We start from the raw sequence: 18,955 nt of genomic DNA, 5'->3' as shown, positions 1-18,955 counted from the left end.
ATGAGTATGGCCCCCAAACCAAAACAAACAAAGAAACAAATGAAAACAGAGGAAGGTTTTAGTATACTACAGTAGGCCCGTGTCAAGCTGTGGACTGCAAGCTCTGCTGAGCACGCAGGATGGGCTGGTTAGAGTTGTCAAGAATAAGGCGTGCTTTAAGAGATACTAAGTGAAATTCAGAAGACAGTGAGAGGGCAAAACTGATTATTGTGCTTGGAAACATTTTGTGATCTGTAGGATAACATTGGTTTGTCCTTTCAGCCTTGCTGCAGGGAACTTAGGTTTATCGGGTTACACCCATCACAGTGCTCCTGAGTCACTCCCATTTCTTTGTTTATCTGTAAACTCTTCTCTGTGCTCTCCTCCCCAACCAGTTAATCACCTTTTCCCTAATCAGATTCTGTTAGCTTGTAAGATCAGATCCTTCTAAGGACACTGAACTTGTATTTTAGGTTATGTCTTTTGAATAGTTTACCTTAAAGCAATGCCCTCTTTGTATGGACACAGGAAGACAGCTAATATTATGCTTTTGTAACTTGGGAGTTAATTGACTCCGAATAATATTCGATCCTGGACATCTGCTTTCTTGACTCAGTTGCCCTTAGTTCCTAGCACCCCAAAAGCAGGGTCCCAGTGAGGGACTGAATAGACCCAGGGCAAGCAGTGAGCTACCCTGGCATCAAAATGGGCCAGGCCAAGAGCCATAATACTTAACTATGTTAACAGCACATTCATGGACAAACACTGTCATGACCCAAAAGAGGTAACTGGATATGGGGCTGGAATAATAGCACAGCGGGTAGGGCGTTTGCCTTGCATGTGGCCAACCCAGGTTCGATTCCCAGCATCCCATAGGGTCCCCTGAGCACCACCAGGAGTAATTCCTGAGTGTATGAACCAGGAGTAACCCCTGTGCATTGCCGGGTGTGACCAAAAAAAAAAAAAAGAAGTAACTGGATAAGGACCCTGATGGGGTTAGGAAGACTAACTTGGCCTGAGGACTGTGGTCTGGAATATATAGTGAGATACCCTCAGGAAGAACCAACTTTAAGCTTGATATATCTCTTACTGTGCTCATACAGAATGACATTGTAGGAAATATTAGCACTGTAGCACCATTGTCCTATTATTCATCGATTTGCTCGAGCAGGCACCAGTAATGTCTCCATTGTGAGACTTGTTACTGTTTTTGGCATATTGAATATGCCATGGGTAGCTTGCCAGGCTCTGCTGTGCGGGCGGGATACTCTCGGTAGCTTGCTGGGCTCTCCAAGAGGGACGAAGGAATCAAACCCCTGTGGGCTGTGTGCAAGGCAAACACCCTTTCCTGCTGTGCTATCGCTCCAGTCCACAGGAAATATTAGAAGTAAATTTACTACAACAATCTAAGTGGATTACTAGCTGATGAAAGAAGAAACCAACACACCCTGGATGGAACCCCACCCTTGAGCAGATCTCCTAGTAATCTGGAGTAATCTCCTTAGATGAGATTTTGTCCTTGAGTTAATCTTCTGGAGGAATGGCCTTACCTCTCTTTGTTGATTTGTCAATGTTTACCCCACCTTTGTATCACCACCCTACGTGATCGCTATATAAACTAAGACTGTAAGATTGGAAGAAAATCCGGATCCTGTCAGAGGAAGCAGAGAAAGAGAGTCAGGGAGTCGTCGGAGCCAGAAGCAGTGGGAGCCAAAAGCGAGAGAATCCCGAGAATCAAGAGTGAGAAGCAGAAGGGGATCCAGGAGAGCGAGAATCAAGAGTGAGAAGGAGAGGAGAGTCAGAGACAGAAGGAGAGACAGTTTCAGAGACAGCAGAGAGAGAGAGAGACAGGGAGAGAAAGAGAGCCAGAGAGAGAGGAGACGGATACAGTGGGAAGAAAGAATTGTGCGGTTAGGCAGAGACACACACAGAGAGAGGGTTGGAGAGAACTGGGAGAGACGAGAGATGGAATAAATGGCAACTAACCATGAACCAGCTTGGTCCTCATTCTTCTTTCGCCTGCCCATCATCAACAGCTGTCCTGTCCAGCGAATACACAGCTTCGTCCATCCAAGGCAACAGCCGTCCTAAGTGGAGAAGCAGCTGGAGAGCACCAAATGTAGGTGGCAAGAGAGAACCCATGAACATCCTTTCACGTGTAATCCCCGACCGCGTGGGAATTTTCACAGCCCCGAGAGGCTCCGGACTGGTGAATTTTACACAGTGATCCAGGATAAAAATAAGTACGACACACCTAAATATAGGATGATTGTCCGTGTCACCAACAGAGACAGCTTATGCTCTTTTTTTGATTTTTTGTCACACCCAGCAATGCTCAGGGGTTACTCCTGGCTCTGCACTCAGGAATTAGTCTTGGCAGTGCTTGGAGGATCATATGGGATGCCGAGGATCAAACCCGAGTCAGCCGTGTGCAAGGCAAACGCCCTACCTGCTGTGCCATCACTCCAGCCCCCTGGCTTCTGCTCTTACAGAAGGAGGTCTGAGAGTCTCTGCAGCGAGTGCTCATGAGCTTCCAGAGTATGGTGTGAGGGTTGGCCTGGCAAATTATGCTGTAGCGTACTGCACTGGCCTGCTGCTGGCCCTCGGGCTTCTCGACAGCTTTGGCGTGGACGAATTCTATGAAGGCCAAGTGGAAGTCACTGGAGATGACCATAATGTGGAAAGCATTTGTGGACAATCGTGCTATTTGGATGCAGGACTTGCCAGAACTACGACTGAAAATACAGTTTTGGGGACCCTGAAAGGAGCTGCGGATGGAGGCTTGTCTATCCTGCATAGCACCAATCGAGTCCCTGGCTGTGACATGGAAAATAAGCAGTTTAATGCTGACGTGCATCAGAAACACTTTATGGGGCAGAATGTTGCAGACTATATGTTATCTAATGGAAGAAGATAAAGATGCGACAAAATGGGCCGGAGCGATAGCACAGTGGAGAAGGCATTTGCCTTGCATACAGCCAACCTGGATTCGATCCCCAGCATCCCTGAGCACCACCTGGAGTCATTCCTGAGTGCAGAGCCAGGAGTAACCCCTGAGCATTTCTGGGTGTGACCCAAGACACAAAAATAAATCATAAAAGAAGATGCGACAAAAAAAAAGTTTTCTCAACACACAAAGCACAACAGTGGGGCCAGAGCAACAGTACAAGGAGTAGGGCATTTGTCTTGCATGCAGTCGACCTGGGTTCAATCCAAGGCATCCCATATAGTTTCCTGAGCACTGCCAGGAGTAATTCTTGAGTGCAGAGCCAGGAGTAATCCGAGTGTGACCCAAAAGCCTTCCCCCCCCAACAAAAGAAAGAAAAACATAACTCCAGAGGTGATGGAGGAGATGTGACTGGAGGGGAAAAGCCTGTCTAAGAGAGAAGTTAAGAAGCAAAGATGGAACTGTCCCAGAATGCCTCTTGCCCGAAAGATTGGGTAACCCAGGAAAAAGCAAGTTTTTCTCAGAGGTTAGGAGTGAGCTGCTGAGAGCTAAAATCGAACCATGTTCTTTTATGGGGAGTTTTCAAAGAGAGAAATAAACCTATTGACCAAACAGTTAAAAAAGAAAAAGGAAAAAAAGAGAATTCACTATAACAATAAACAAATGGGACTACATTAAGTTAAGAAGCTTCTTCACCTCAAAGGAAAAAATTACCAGACTACAAAGACAGTCCATGGGATGGAAGAAATTATTTACCCAACACTCATCTGATAAGGAGTTAATATCAAATATATACAAGGTACCAGTAGAATTTCACAAGAAAAAAATATCCAACCACATCAAAATGGGCAGAAGAGATGAACAGAAACTTCCCCAGAGAATAAATACAAACGGCCAAAAAGCACATAAGAAAATGTTCTGCATCATTAATCATCAGGGAGATGCAAATCAAAACAACAATGAGATATCATCTTATACCACAGAGACTGGCACACATCAAAAAGAACAAGAACAACCAGTGCTGGCGTGGATGCGGATAAAAAGAAACTCTTCCATTGTTGCTGAGAATGCCATTGGTCCAGCCATTCTGGAAAACCATATAAACATTCCTTAAAAATTTAGGAATTGGGGGCTGGAGCAATAGCACAGCGGGTAGGGCGCTTGCCTTGCATGTGGCCGACCCGGGTTCGATCCTCAGCATCCCATATGGTCCCCCGAGCACCGTCAGGAGTAATTCCTGAGTGCATGAGCCAGGAATAACCCCTGTGCATCACCAGGTGTGACCCAAAAAGCAAAAAAAAAAAAAAATTTAGGAATTGAACTTCCATTTGACCCAACAACCCCACTTCTTGAAATGTACCCAAGGGCCTGAAAAAAAAAATGGAGAAAAGATATTTGCACCCCTCTGCTCCTTGTGGACTGAAACGATAGCACAGCGGGTAGGGCATTTGCCTTACACGCAGCCGACCCAGGTTCAATTCCTCCATCTCTTGCGGAGAGCCTGGCAAACTACTGAGAGTATCCCGCCCGCATGACAGAGCCTGGCAAGCTACCCATGGTGTATTCGATGTGCCAACAACAGTAACAACACAACAAGTCTCACAATGGAGACGTTACTGGTGCCCGCTTGAGCAAATCGATGAACAAAAGGACGACAGTGCTACATGCTCCTTGCTGCACACATTAGCTATAATCTGGAAACAACCCGTGTCCAAAAATAGATGATTGGATAAAGAAACTATGGTGTATATACACAATGGCATATTACTTGGTCACAAGTTAAGATACAATTTGCTGATCCATGGAGGGACCTGGAGAGTGTCATGCTGAGTGAAGTTAGGCAGAGGGACAGACCCACACAGAATGATCTCTCAAATGCGGGGTATAAGGAGGCACGATAGTGGAACAACGAATACCCAAAGATAATGGGAAGAAAGAAGTGGTGTTCAGTAGGAAACAGGCTACTCGAGGCGGGCAGGGGAGTGGGACAGGGAGGGGGGGCAACGACTATGGTGACAGGGAGGCGGGGCTGGTTCTGTAAGGCTGTAAAGTGCACGTATGAAACCCTATGAGCAACAGTGCTGTAACCACAGTGCAAAACTTACTCTAAAAAAGACAAAAGGATCCAAGTAACAGACCTGTGGATGGGTGGATAGGAGGAAAATGGGTGGGTGGGAGCATTGGTGGAGGGAAACCGGCATGGTGAAGGATGGGTGTTGAAACATTGTATGTCTGAAACCCAATAATAAATAACTTTGTAACCTCATGGTGACTAAATTAAAAACAATTTTTTTGTGGAAAAGCAATTTATCCTGTCAAGACAAGATGATGGCTCCAGACTGGGGTATGGGATTTGCGTGGTGGAGCCTCAGATCCAATCCTTGATCCACACATTTCACAGATCATAAGGAGCACTGCACTGGGAGTACCCACCAAGCGCTAGAGGATGTGACCCCTGCCCCCTCTCAAGAACTCACTATCCAGAATAGAGTCAGAATTCAAACTCAGGCCATCTGGCTGTAGAGCTGTCACTATCACTGTCACTGCTCATCGATTTTCTAAAGCGGGCACTAGTAACGTCTCCATTGTGAGACTTGTTGTTAATGTTTTTGGTGTATTGAATACGCCATGGGTAGCTTGCCAGGCTCTGCCATGCAGGCGAGATACTCTCGGTAGCTTGCTGGTCTCTCTGAGAGGGGCAGAGGAATCAAACCTGGGTCAGCCGTGTGCAAGGCAAATGCCCTACCCGCTGTGCTGTAGAGCTAAAGCTCTTAATTACTGGAAACCTGTAATGGGGTGAGAACATGCTGGATGAGTTAGGGAGGGGAGAGATTCTTAACATTCAATGTGGACACCCACTGTACATGTTTCTTTTTTTTTTTTTCCTGCTTTTTGGGTCACACTCAGAGATGCACAGGGTTTACTCCTGGCTCTGCACTCAGGAATTACTCCTGGCGGTGCTGGGGGATCCTATGGATGCTGGGAATTGAACTAGGGTCAGCCGGGTGCAAGGCAAATGCCCTACCCGCTGTACTATCGCTTCAACCCCCTGTACATGTTTCTGATTTTTCGATTTGTTAAAAAAAAAAAAAGGTGAGGGGGGCTGGAGTGATAGCATAGCGGGTAGGGCGTTTGCCTTGCACGCGGCCGACCGGGTTCAAATCCCAGCATCCCATATGGTCCCCTGAGCACCGCCAGGAGTAATTCCTGAGTGCAGAGCCAGGAGTAACCCCTGTGCATCGCCAGGTGTGACCCAAAAACAAAACAAAACAAACAACAACAACAACAAAAAGGTGCGGGGTGGAGAGATAATACAGAGGGTGCTTGCCTCGGCCCGCGGATGGTCTCCAGGTTGGATCCCCAACACCCCATATTGCAAACCCCCCATCCTCCAAAATAAAACCCCTGCGGGGAGTGGTTCCTGAGTGCAGAGTCAGGAGTGAGTCCTGGGCATGTCCTGATGTGGCCCCAAAACCACACACACACACACACACACACACACACACACACACACACACACACACTACATATACACACTCATCATCATCATCACCACCACCACTACCATCATCATCATCATAATCAAAATTGTTTTTAAAAAATAACCCAGGGGCCGATGTGATAGTACAGCGGGTCTGGTGTTTGCCTTGCATGCCGCTGACCGGGGTTGATCCCCGGCACCCTGTATGGTGCTCCAAGTGCCGTGATTCCTGGCTTCAGAACCAGGAGTAATCCCTGAGCATCGCCAGGTGTGCCCCCCACCCCGCAATAAAGAAATCAATAAATAACGGAGAGTCAGTGCGGCGTCTTCGCTGGCGGTAAGCAGCGTTGTGGGTAGGAAGGAGCAGGAGGGTGACCCAGGCCGTCGCAGCCCCTTCTGCGGGTTGTCGCATTTGCAGCCCTTGTGGGGTAACAGTCACCGTGGCTCTGTCGGGAGGCTGGCAGTGGGGGCGCTCGCCAAATGAAGGCGCGGGGAGGGCCCTGGGGGAAGGGGGGTGCCCGCCCCTGACTCCCGCTCCCCGCCCCCAGTTCGGGCACGGGGCACAGCCGTTGCCACGGTTTATGCTCCGCCAGCGTTTCGCAGCGAGATTTCCCCGAAAGGCCATATTAAATAAATAAGAGGAAATCCAGCAGATGGGAGCATGAATCAATGAAAACTCCCATATGAGCGCAAAGACTTCTGTCAAAACCCGAAAACATGCACATCTGGGCGCCGCCGCGGCTCCTCGGGGCGGCTCGTTTGGGATGAATGCTCCGTGTGGCTGCCCGCCTCCCTCCGGCCCTGGGGGGACCGACAGGAACCCAGAAGGACCCCTTTCCAATCACGGTCATCTTTCATCCGAGACCAAAGCTCCCCCCCCCCCCCCCCCCCGCACCGCCCCGACCCGGGGAAAGCGGGGAGACAGAGCCCCCTGCCGGCCGCGGAGGGCCGCCCCCTCCTCCCGCCCCGGCGCTCCCCAGGTCCCCCCCCTCCTCGCCGTCCAGGTCCCCCCCCCTCGCCGTCCGGCACCTCTAGATTGCCGCTGGACCAGGCTGGACCAGGGGGAGCTCTGCGGGGGTCCCCGCAAATCCCGGGAGAAGGAAACCTGGGGCGAGAGGGAAAAACAAACAAGCGCACGAACAATCTAAAACTTACCCAAAGGAATTGAAGTGCGGATGGAACCCCAGAAGTCTACCGTTTAGGCAGCCCCCACACCCCACAGGCATTGAAAGGACAGCGCTGGAGCCTGGGATCTAAGATCAAATTCCGCGTCTGCTGATGCATATGTGTGTGAGTGAGCTTGGGCAAGGGAATCTTCCAGAGCCAGGATTTCATCTTCTGCAAAATGGGAATAATAAGCCACCCAGGGCAGCGGTGAAAGGTGAAGGAGAAAGAGCCAGAGATTTATTTCACACAGCATGAAACTCTCCATGTCCATCCATTTAAGTGAAATTCATGACTTCGTTTTTCCTAACAGGTGCATAGTATTCCATTGTGTAGATGTACCATAGTTTGTTTTAACCAGTCATGGGCCTCACGTGCTAGGGAAGAAGGCAGTTGGACTAGAGAAAGGATCACTATGACAAAAATAGGGGGAAGTGATCACTTTGGATAAGAACTGCATGCTGAAGGTAGGGAAAGGAACAAATGATAACCTTTCAGTATCTGTATTGCAAACCATAATGCCCAAAAGGACAGAGAGAGAGAGAGAGAGACAGAGAGAGACAGAGAGACTGAGAGACTGAGAGACAGAGACAGAGAGAGAAAGAGAGGGGGAGAGAGAGGAAGTGCCTGCCATAGACGGGCTGAGGGTGGGAGGGTGGTAGGAGGGAAACTGGGGACATTGGTGGTGGGAGATTTACACTGGTGGAGGGATGGGAGCTGGAACACTGTATGATTGAAACCACACCATGAATAGCTTTGCAACTCTGTATCTCAGTGAGTCAATTAAAAAAAAATGAGAGAAAGAAGAGAGTGTATGCTAAGTTCCGAGCACACAGCATGAAACGGATAGAAATTAGCAGTGACTTCATTAGGATAAAGGTTTGAACTATTATCTACCAGTTCCTAAACCCATTCTCAACATCTCTGAAGCCTTGAAGAAGCCACTGACCCCTGCATCTGGGTAGGTTCCAGCAGCAGAAATCTGTTCTGCCTCAGTACCTTTACATGTGCTATACCCTTTTCTTAGAAGGCCCTTTCCCACTCTCCACCATCAACACAATCTTTGAAGCTCAAGGTTTTTGTTTGTTTTACTTTTGTGGTGGCGGTTGATGTTTGGTCTTTCTCTGTGCTCAGGGTCACCCTCTAGTATTCAGGGGGTTATGTGGTGTCAGCATCTGTGTTCTGTTCTTTAAACCATCTTCCCAGTCCTGACCCAGTTTACTTTTCCCCTGAGCCCCTCCTCAAATGCCCTCTGTTCTTGCTCTCTCTCTCTCTCTCTCTCTCTCTCTCTCTCTGCTTCTTGCTCTCTCAACAGCCTGGCTTTGTGTTTTGGGATTTTTTAAATGATTTTGGGTCACACCCAGCAATGCTCAGGGGTTACTCCTGACTCTGCACTCAGGAATCATCCTGGCAGTGCTCGGGGAACCAGTTGGGATCGAAATGGGGTCGATCCATATGCTAGGCCAGCACCCCACCCACTGTCTATCTCTCCAGCAGTCTGGGCTTCTTACTAGCAGAGCTAGGGAGTGGCCTCAGAGTTCGGCCACTGGCTCACAGGCTAGGAGCCCTCCCTGCCCAGGGTATCCCTGGGCTAGAGGACTTGGGCCAGAAGGAGTCTGGAGTCTTGAACGTTGTTTCCTGGTTCCCTGACAGTAAGCAGGGCTTCCCAAGCAGTCTGCAAGCAGAGTCCTGGCCAAGCAACACAGATGCAGAGCTGCATTGCTTGTCTGATCCAAAGGCCTCTGTGGCTCAGTGGCAGAGATCAATGTTTCAACAGGCTCTCGGGGCTGTGGGGGATGGGGGTAGATCTTCATGCAATGACAGGGGCATTGGCTGCAGGTGGGACAGGTGGACTAAGTCCCAGTTTCTTCAACTGTGGCAGTGTCTTGTGACCCTGTGTGGGGTCACATAACTAAAAGTAAGGGTCATTTAAAATTGACTTTCTTGGGATGGAGCGATAGTACCGTGGGTAGGACATTTGCCTTGCATGAGGCCGACCCTGGTTCGACTCTCAGCATCCCATATGATCCTCTGAGCATGACCTGGAGTAATTTCTGAGTGCAGAGCCAAGAGTAACCCTTCTGCATTGCTGTGTGTGCCCCCCCAATAAAAACAAAACAAAATTTAAAAATAAGATTAAGTTTCTTTATAATCTATCAGGGAATGGGCTCCAGCTTCCCTCCCCACCCTGAGCAGAGCTCCCGTAGCCGAAGACCTCTGGAGCCTTAGCCACAGCCATGCTCAATGACCCTCTCCACATGTTCGGATGAGCCTCACGCATGAAGGTATCACCAGAGGATCCCAGGTGTGTGAAACCCGGGGCTAAGACCTCCAAGGCTGCTCAGATCGGAACTGGGCCTCCTCTGCCCAAATTTCTCATTTCCCAGTAGCTAAGCGGTCACACCCAGAGACTGCCCCCGGTGCCGTGTAATCCCACCGACAGCCAGCATCCAGAGACTTAAAACCAAGCTCCTGGAAGTGCGCAGCCACAAAGCGGCCATGAGATATCTCATAGCCTACTTCTCCCTCTGGGAGAACCTGGCAAGCTACCGAGAGTTTCCTGCCCACATGGGAGAGCCTCACAAACTCCCCATGGTGTATTCATATGCCAAAACCAGTAACAATGCTGGGTTTCATTCCCCTGACCCTGAAAGAGCCTCCCTCATTGGCAAGGACGAATAGAGAGAGGCTTCTAAAATCTCAGGGCTAGGGCAAATGGAGACGTTACTGAGACCGCTCAAGAAATTCGACAATCAACAGGATGATGATGATAATGATGATGATGATGATGATGATGATGATGATAATGATGATGATGATAATCTATCAGCAGTATTTGATTTGTGTTTTTGTTTTGTTTTGTTCTTTTAGTTTTTTTGGTTTGGGGGCCATACTTAGAGATGATCAGGTCTTTGGGGCTTACTCCTGTTCCCCCAAGCTTCCACCAAAGAATGACTCTTGGGTTGTTAGGGACCAACCTTGGCTTGGCCGAGTGTAAGGCAAGCGCCTATTGCCTGCGCTACCTCTCCAGCTCTGTAGAGCTACCCTATATTCCTCTATATCCAAGGTCGCATACAAAGTTATTGAATGGAGGGGCCAGAGAGGACAGGGGGGAGAGATAGTACAGGGCTTAAGGCACTTGCTTTGCACGTGGCCAACCCCATTTTGATCCCTGGAATGGCCAAGAGTGATTCCTGAGCACAGAGACAGGAGCACTGCCAGCTATGACCCTAATCTCCCCCCTTCCCCCCAAAAAAATTCTTTTCCATGATCTTATTTTCCAGATCTCAGCTTGCCTCAGTTCCCCTGACAGTCTGGGAACAGCAGTCCTGCTCTGGGTGTGCGTGAGATGCGCCCCGCTCCCGCCCCATTCCTGCCTGTGGGAATGCCGGGAGGGAGCTGGAGGGGGTGGCTGTTAGCCTCTTCCTTCCACACTTGCTGAGGAAAGTTCCAGAGGCTGCGAAGGGGGCCCCACAGCAGCCGGGCTAAAAACAGGCGCGCCTCTGGCTTTTGAGCCTCCGCATCCCGGCACCAGAGGGAGCCCCCACATGCCCAGCGCCCCGAGGGTGCCGCTCCCTCCTTTCACACCCACCTCCCAGCGCCTCTGAGCTGCCGCAGCATCTCCTCTCAGCACCCCGGGCTTTTTTTAAAGGCTGGATTCACACCCTTCACTTGCTCTCTTGTTAGCAGCCTCAGCCAGCTTCCCTCTGGTCCAGCCAAGGACTTGTCCTCGAACCCTCTCTCTGCTGAGGCCTCAGGGTCTGAGGAGACCATCCTCTTCCTCACTGCCACCCCCCATCCCTCCCTCCAGCTCTCAGAGAGCTGTATCTTTGACCCCAGTCTGGAGAATGCGGATTTTCCTTGTTTGGGTTTTGGTTTGGGGCCACCCCCAGCTGCCCTGCTCAGGGGCTACTCCTGGCTCTGCACTCAGGAATTTCTCCTGGTGGTGCGCGGGGGACCATATGGGATGCCAGGGATCGACCCGGGTTGGCTGCCTGCAAAGCAAATGCCCTACCCGCTGTACCAGCTCTCTGGCTCCCTGGTCGGGAGAATTCTGACAGGTGGGTTTGAACTCCTGGAGAAGGGGAGTGGGGAATGTAAGACCGGACCTCGGGAAAGGGAGCCAGGAGTGGTGCTCGCGGCCAGTGACGGAGCCTGTCTGAGTGCCGACATCTGGCTCATCTCACACTTCGTGATGGCCTGGTGACCACACGTACCTGTCAGGACGGTGCTGGAATTCACCACAGCTCAGGGGATACCGGGGCACAGGAGAGCAGACTCATGTTCTTCAGTCCCTTGCCCAGGTTCCCACAACTAGGAAAGGGTGAGAGAGTCCCAAGCCAAGGTCTTAGTCTCTGTGGCAACAGCCCCAAAGGGCAGGACCACAGGAGGAAGCAGCGGGTGACAGGAACGGAAGGGTCTGGAGACAGACACGGGAGAAGCAGCAGAGGGACGCGACGGATGTAAAAGATCGCACTTCTCACAGACCCCGTGACTAGCTGGGCGTGGGTGTGTCTGACACCTTTGGGGTGTCTGTGGAGATCAGGAGAAATACAGAGAAAGAGAGAGAGAAAGAGAGCGAGAGAGCGAGAGCGAGAGAGACTCCTAGCTCTACTGTCTTGGTCTTTGAATTCCTGCTCTGTCCCATCTTGGGATCCATCTGCTTCTTCATGTCTTGATAAAACTTTTCTAAAAAGTTCGGTTAGAGGGGCTAGAGAGATAGTACAGTGAGTAGGGCACTTGCCTTGCATGTGGCCAACCTGGGTTCGATGCCCAGTATCCATATGTTCCCCTGAGCACACCAGGAGTGATTCCTGAGCACAGAGCCAGGAGTAACTCCTGAGTACCCCCGGGTGTGATGCAAACAAACAAATCCCCCCAAAACAAAAAAACAAACCCAATACCCCAAATAAATAAACAAATTAAAAGTTTGCCTCAAGGGGGGGTGCGTGTGTGTGTGTGTGTGTGTGTGTGTGAGAGAGAGAGAGAGAAGGGGGAGAGAGAGAGAGAGGAGAGAGAGAGAGAGAGAGGGAGAGAGAGAGCGAGAGCAGGGGAGCAGGGTTTAGGAACTAGTCTTGCATGTGGTTTATTCTGGTTTGATCCTGGCACCTCAGCCTCTGAATACACACAGAACTAGGAGTGGCTCCTAACTGCTCTGCTGCCTGCTGGGTATGGCCCCAACCCCCAAAATAAAGAAATAAAGTAAGACTAAAAGCTAGCTTCCTCGAGTGTCTAACCTTTGCAATTGGAATTAAAATGAGTTTGGGGAGGGCAGAAGAGAGAGCCCTTCCAGCCCGCGAGGGTTCTTTCTTGACTGGGGAAACGAAACAGAAATAAGGAAATGAGATGATGAGGTGTTTTTCTGGGTGCGGTTCAAGGAGGCGGTGGTCCTCTGAGTCCAGTGCTCTGGGTCAGGGAGATGGAGCACAGGCCTAGCGGTGGTTGGTTGATAGGCAGACTTGGATGGCTCCAGTGACAGCTGTGTCAGAAGAACAGCCACAAGACAGCCGGGAGAGCAAGTTGCAAAGCAGAGGAGGCCTGCAGGAAGGAGCGGGAGGGAGGTAGCGGTGTGTTAATTAAGGGAGCTGGCAGCGAGAGAATGAAACAGAACGGTAGCTGAAGGGGCAGAAGAATCCAATAAAGGAAGTTCCCCCAAGATAGGAAAGGCCTGGTGTATGTCACAAGTAGGAAAAACAACAAGTAGAGCTGTGTGCTTTGGCCTGAGGATGGTTATAGAGACAAAGTTCTAGAAGATCCAGGAAGGGTACAGGGCTGAGCAAACACTGAGTTGGCCTGAGAACAGAGGGGAGAGACGACATCTCCACGTGAGTCTGTGTTCTTGTCATTTCCCTTCCTTGGTGCTTCTCTCTCTCTCTCTCTCTCTTTTTTTTTTTTCCGCTTTTTGGGTCACACCTGGCAATGCACAGGGGTTTTCCTGGCTCTGCATTCAGGAATTACTCCTGGTGGTGCTCAGGGGACCATATGGGATGCTGGGAATCGAACCCGGGTTGGCCGCGTGCAAGGCAAATGCCCTACCCGCTGTGCTATCGCTCCAGCCCCAGTGCTTCTCTTTTTTCAAATTGGTATCGAGCATGCGCAACAACTCACGCCCATAGCACAAGCCCTTCTTTCTCGTTGCTGCTGACGACCCAGGCAGTTTCTGTGTCAGGAGCACGATGAGCCTTCCCAACTTACAGAGGAGGACACGGAGGTAAAATGTCTCACAACTCACTGGACCGAGGTTACTGCAGTAAAGGGAAAGCTGTGTTGGGTGCAGGACAGTGAGACTCCAGACCCCTGACCTCTAGGCTGCTTCCTGAAACTTCAAAGAATTGCAGACGGTTATTCTGGGGAGGAGAACTGGAAAGTAGAACACACAAGGCAGGGGTCCACTGTGTTTGGGGTTAACCTTTGTACTATTGGACTGGTTTTTTTTTGTTTTTTTTTTTGCTAACTAGGGTAGGCTTTCTTTTATTTGTTTTTTGTTTGTTTATTTTTGGGCCACATCCGAAGTGCTCAGGCCTTGCTCTGCACTCAGGGTTCACATGTGGTGGTCCGGGACTGGAGTGATAGCACAGTGGGTAGGGCGTTTGCCTTGCACGCGGCCAACCTGGGTTCGATTCCCAGCATCCCATATGGTCCCCTGAGCACCGCCAGGGGTAATTCCTGAGTGCAGAGCCAGGAGAAACCCCTGTGCATCGCCGGGTGGGACCCAAAAAGAAAAAAAACAAAAACAAAACCACATGTGGTGGTCCACTGGGGTAAGGGGAGGGGGGACGGGGAGGATGATATGCAGGCCTGGGATCAAACCTGGGTCGGCTGGGATAAGGCAAGCACCTCAACTCTTGTACTGCCTTTTTTGTCCCTAGAAGACTTTTTTTTTGTTGTTACACTAGTGGCATGGGGCTTATTCCTGATTCTGTGGTCAGGGATCCCTCCTGGCAGGGATTAGGGGACACTATACGGTGCTGGGGATGGAACCTAGATGGGTCATGTGCAAGGTACAGCGCTCTCCCTGTTGAACTATCTCTCCATCCTCCTAGATGACTTTCCTGCTTCAAGCTAAAGGACTGCCATTGCATTGTACTTCTCTTCACCAATCAGCTACAGCCATCCTGGCCTTAAATTTTGCTCTTTGTCTCCCTGCAACTCTGCGCCAGCTGTTTCTTTTGCTTAAAGGAGCTTTTCCCTTTATTCATCTAGCTGGTTTCCTACTCATCATCATTGAATTCAGAAGTCACTGCTTCCAGGAAGTCTTTCTGACTTCCATGCCTAGGTTAGAAGCATCCGTGGGCCCTGAGAGACATAGTAGAGTAGCTAAAGCACTCCCCTTGCACACAGACAATGGGGTTTGATCCCTGTACCACATACGGTTCCCCTAGACCTGCCGGGAAGTGATGCCTGAGCACAGGGCAAGGAGTAAGCCCTGAACATAGCTGGATGTGGCCCCAAAACAAAAATAAGAAAATAAGCATTCCCTGGGTGTCCCCTGTACTGACTAGTCTTCAAAGAACACATTCCCGTGTTCCATGCCCTCCCCTTGCACACGGAGGCTGGGTCAGTCCTGTGAATTGCTTTAGCCAGCAGAGCTCAGGAGTGGTGATGCCCAGTGGGTTGCAGACTCAAGCTTTTAGAAGTGACAGATTCCTCTTTTTTACTTTTTGTTTTGGGGTCACACCCTAGAGTGCTGAGGGCTGGTCCAGGTGGCCTGGAGGTGCTATGGTGACTGCCCAATGCCAGGAACCTAACCAGGGCCTTCTGCATGCCAAGACCCCATCGAGCTTTTTCTGGTTCCCTGCTTCTGTATTTTTATTTTTTAATATTTTAATTTTAATTTAATTTTTTTTTTTGCCTTTTAGGTCATACTCAGCAATGAACAGGGGTTACTCCTGTCTTTGCACTCAGGAATTACTCCTGGTGGTGCTCAGGGGACCGTATTGGGATGCTGGGAATCGAACCCAGGTTGCCTGCATGCAAGGCAAACGCCCTACCCACTGTGCTATCGCTCCAGCCCCGCTCTTGTATTTGTAGTAGCTCACAGTCACAGTAAAAGAAGTTCAGGTGGGGCTGGAGTGATAGCACAGCAGGTAGGGTGTTTGCCTTGCACGCAGCCGACCCAGGTTCAATTCCCAGCATCCCAATACGGTCCCCTGAGCACCACCAGGAGTAATTCCTGAGTGCAGAGCCAGAAGTAGTTCCTGAGTGCAGAGCCAGGAGTAACCTCTGTGTATTGCCAGGTGTGACCCAAAAAGCAAAATAAATAAATAAATAAATAAATAAATAAACAAATAAATAAATAAATAAAGCAGTTCAGGGGCTGTGAGAGTATAGGGTGTTCTCCTCGTGTGTGGCTGATCACAATTCTGATCCCTGGCAGCCCCACCGGGTCGGGTATATTCGCCCCCCCGCCAAAAAAATTAAGTTCAGCTTCCCAGCAGTCACAAGGGCAGAGAGGCCCTGAGCCCACCTGGAGAAAGGAGGAGGCGCAGGCTTCCTGGGGTACTAGGCCAGTTCTCAGGTGACCTGAGCCCCAGGGGCCACCTGCCGGCAGCTTTATGACACCCCAAGTGGCAGCAGTGGAAATGTCCAGCGGAGCCCAGTTAGTCCTGGAATTGTGAGGGATGACCAGAAGGTAGTTTTCAGCACTTGTGATGCAAAAATAAAAGACAAAGAAAGAAAGATAAACAACATTCTGTACTGTCCTTCTCAGGTGAGTTTGTTTTCTGGCCAGACTATTTTCCCCGTGAGGCTGGGGACCACATCCATTTAAAAATGGTTTTAGAGGGAGGCTGGAGAAGCCATTTGCTTTTCAGGGGTCACACCTGGGTGCAATCATTGGCACCACACAGGAGTCATACTTGAGTGCAGAAGCAGGAGCAAGCCCTGAACACTGACAGAGGTAACTGAAATAAATGAACAATAATTTTAGATGGGCCAGAGCAATAGTCAGTGGATAAGATACCTGCGTAGCATACGACCAACCTGGGTTCAATCCCTAGGACCTCATATCATTCTGAGTCCCACCAGGAGTGAGCCCTGAGCACTGCCAGATATGGTTCAAAACCAAAACCAAACAAAAAACCAAACAACCCCCCCCCCCCAACCACAACTGTTTAAAATACTAAGGATATGGCACTGGAGCAATGTACAGTGGGTAGGGCATTTGCCTTGCATATGGCTGACCCAGGTTCAATCCCCAGCATCCCATATAGTCCCCTGAGCACTGCCAAGAGTAATTCCTGAGTGCAGAGCCAGGAGTAGCCCCTGAGCACTGCCGGGTATGGGTCCCAAACAAACACACACACAAAAGATACTCAGGACATTATCTGGCACAAAATAAAGGCTTCTAGATTTGATTAACGCATGTCAAGAATGATGGCAGGGGCTGGAGCGATAGCACAGCAGGTAGGGCGTTTGCCTTGCACGCGGCCAACATGGGTTCGATCCCCAGTACCCCATATGGTCCCCTGAGCACCGCCAGGAGTAATTCCTGAGTGCAAAGCCAGGAGTAACCCCTGTACATTGCTGGGTGTGACCCCCCCCAAAAAAAAGAATGATGGCAGGGACCAGATAGATAGTACAGATGGTAGGGTGCTTGCCTGGCATGTGGCTGATCCAGGTTTGCTCCCCTTATGGTCTCTGGTGCCCACCAGGAGTGATCCCTGAGCACAGAGCCAGAAGTAACCTCTGAGCACTGATGGGTATGGCCCCCAAAACACAACAAAGTACCACGCATTAACAAAAAATGATGGCAGTGACGAATATCTAGAACATTCACTGTTGACACAGTGACATCAACCCAAGGTGATTGCTTGGATATCTGCAGAGCGGGTTGTAACTGTAACCGTGTTGAGTCCATTTGACTTTGGGGTCCCACACCAATAAGGAGAACGTTGGATACAGAGAATGGTCAATGGTTTGGATCTGGAAGTTTAGGGAAAGTTAAAGCCAAGGCAACAAAACTGGCATCTCTGATGTGTCCACGGTCTTGCTGCCCCCCCTAGAATAAATATTCTCAGGTTTCCAGGGATGAGAGTTTATGTATGGAAACAAGCACCTTTTCTTCCAAAATTTTCGATTGGTTTCAGAAAGCCCTCAGTGTTTGCATATGGAATGAATGCAATGCCACGCAAGTCAATAAAGCTCATGGCTGGGGGTCTGGAGAGCTTGTCTGCAATTACACCAGCACGAGGTGTCCAGTTAAGTCAACAGCCACTGTCTGAACATCTTCTGTGGGCTGACAGCTTATGTCAAGGCCTATTTGGGACACCAAACGGGAAAATGCCATCTCTGCCCTGGGGGAGCGCACGGGGGAGACTAGACTTACACAAATAAGATAATTAAATGACAGGACAACATATAATTACTGCTAAATTGTGTGCTAAGAAATGAAGTGCCATAGGACTTGGAAAAAGCAGAGCGCAGGGAAGGGACTTTCGCTGACTGTGGCCTGGCCTTGGGGCAATGGAAATTGCAGAGGCGGAACAGAAGGGGAGAAATCTAGGAGGAGAGGGAGTAGAACCAGCAGGCTTGTGATTTTATTTTGAGGTGGCAACATCAGGAACGTGAAAGGTGGCTGCTCCAAATCCCAACATGAGGATATTCCTTTTTTAAATTTTTGTTTTGGTTTTTGGGCCACACCCGATGATGCTCAAGGGATAGACCTGGCTCTGCACACAGGAATTACTCCTGGTGGTGTTCGGGGGACCCTCTGGGATGCCGGGGATCAAACCCAGGTTGACTGTGTGCAAGGCAAATGCCCTCCCCGCTGTTACTATTGCTCCGGCCCCCCAAAGTGAGGACATTTCTGAGTAATTTCTCAGCACTCAAACTTTGGGGTCTATATTTTATTCCTTGGGTTGTCTTCCTCTCCTTCCCACCTGGCAAACTCCTATTTAAAGACCCAGTACAAAAGCACCTACTTTTTTTCTGGATCCTTCTGTTGGAAGCTTATCCAACTCAAGACTGCAGTGAAGAACGACTCACATTTATTACCATGAGCCAGACCTATATGAAATATGTTAAATGTCAAATGTAATATCTTTGGGGAGTGGCGCTCAGGGTTTACTCTTGGCTCTGAGCTCAGAGCTCCTTCTTGGTGGGGCTCAGCAACCTATGGGGTGCTGAAGGTCAAGCCTAGGGTAGCCCCGTGCAAGGCAAGTACCCTGCCTGCTGTACCATCCCTCTGGACCCTGAACATAGTATTTTTATTTAAGCCTCTCCACAGAGGAAGGAGCGGTATTTTTTGTTTGTTTTATAGATGAAGGACCCAGCTTAATTACGCTTCGGTGGGTTAAGTAAGCTGCCCCACAAACACAGCTACAAAAAAAAAAAAAAGCTGGATTCAAGCCTGGACTTGTGGAGCCTGAGTCCACAAGTCTCTG

At 49.8% G+C, this 18,955-nt stretch overlaps 1 pseudogene; it reads left to right on the top strand.

Moving 5' to 3' along the window:
- Nucleotides 1–3,478, top strand: LOC101545856 (60S ribosomal protein L5-like; annotated as a pseudogene).
- The last annotated feature ends 15,477 nt before the right edge of the window (nucleotides 3,479–18,955 follow it).

Source organism: Sorex araneus, chromosome 6 (assembly GCF_027595985.1).
Source record: "Sorex araneus isolate mSorAra2 chromosome 6, mSorAra2.pri, whole genome shotgun sequence".
Classification (NCBI taxonomy): domain Eukaryota; kingdom Metazoa; phylum Chordata; class Mammalia; order Eulipotyphla; family Soricidae; genus Sorex; species Sorex araneus.
This window is presented reverse-complemented; position numbering and strand designations above follow the sequence as displayed.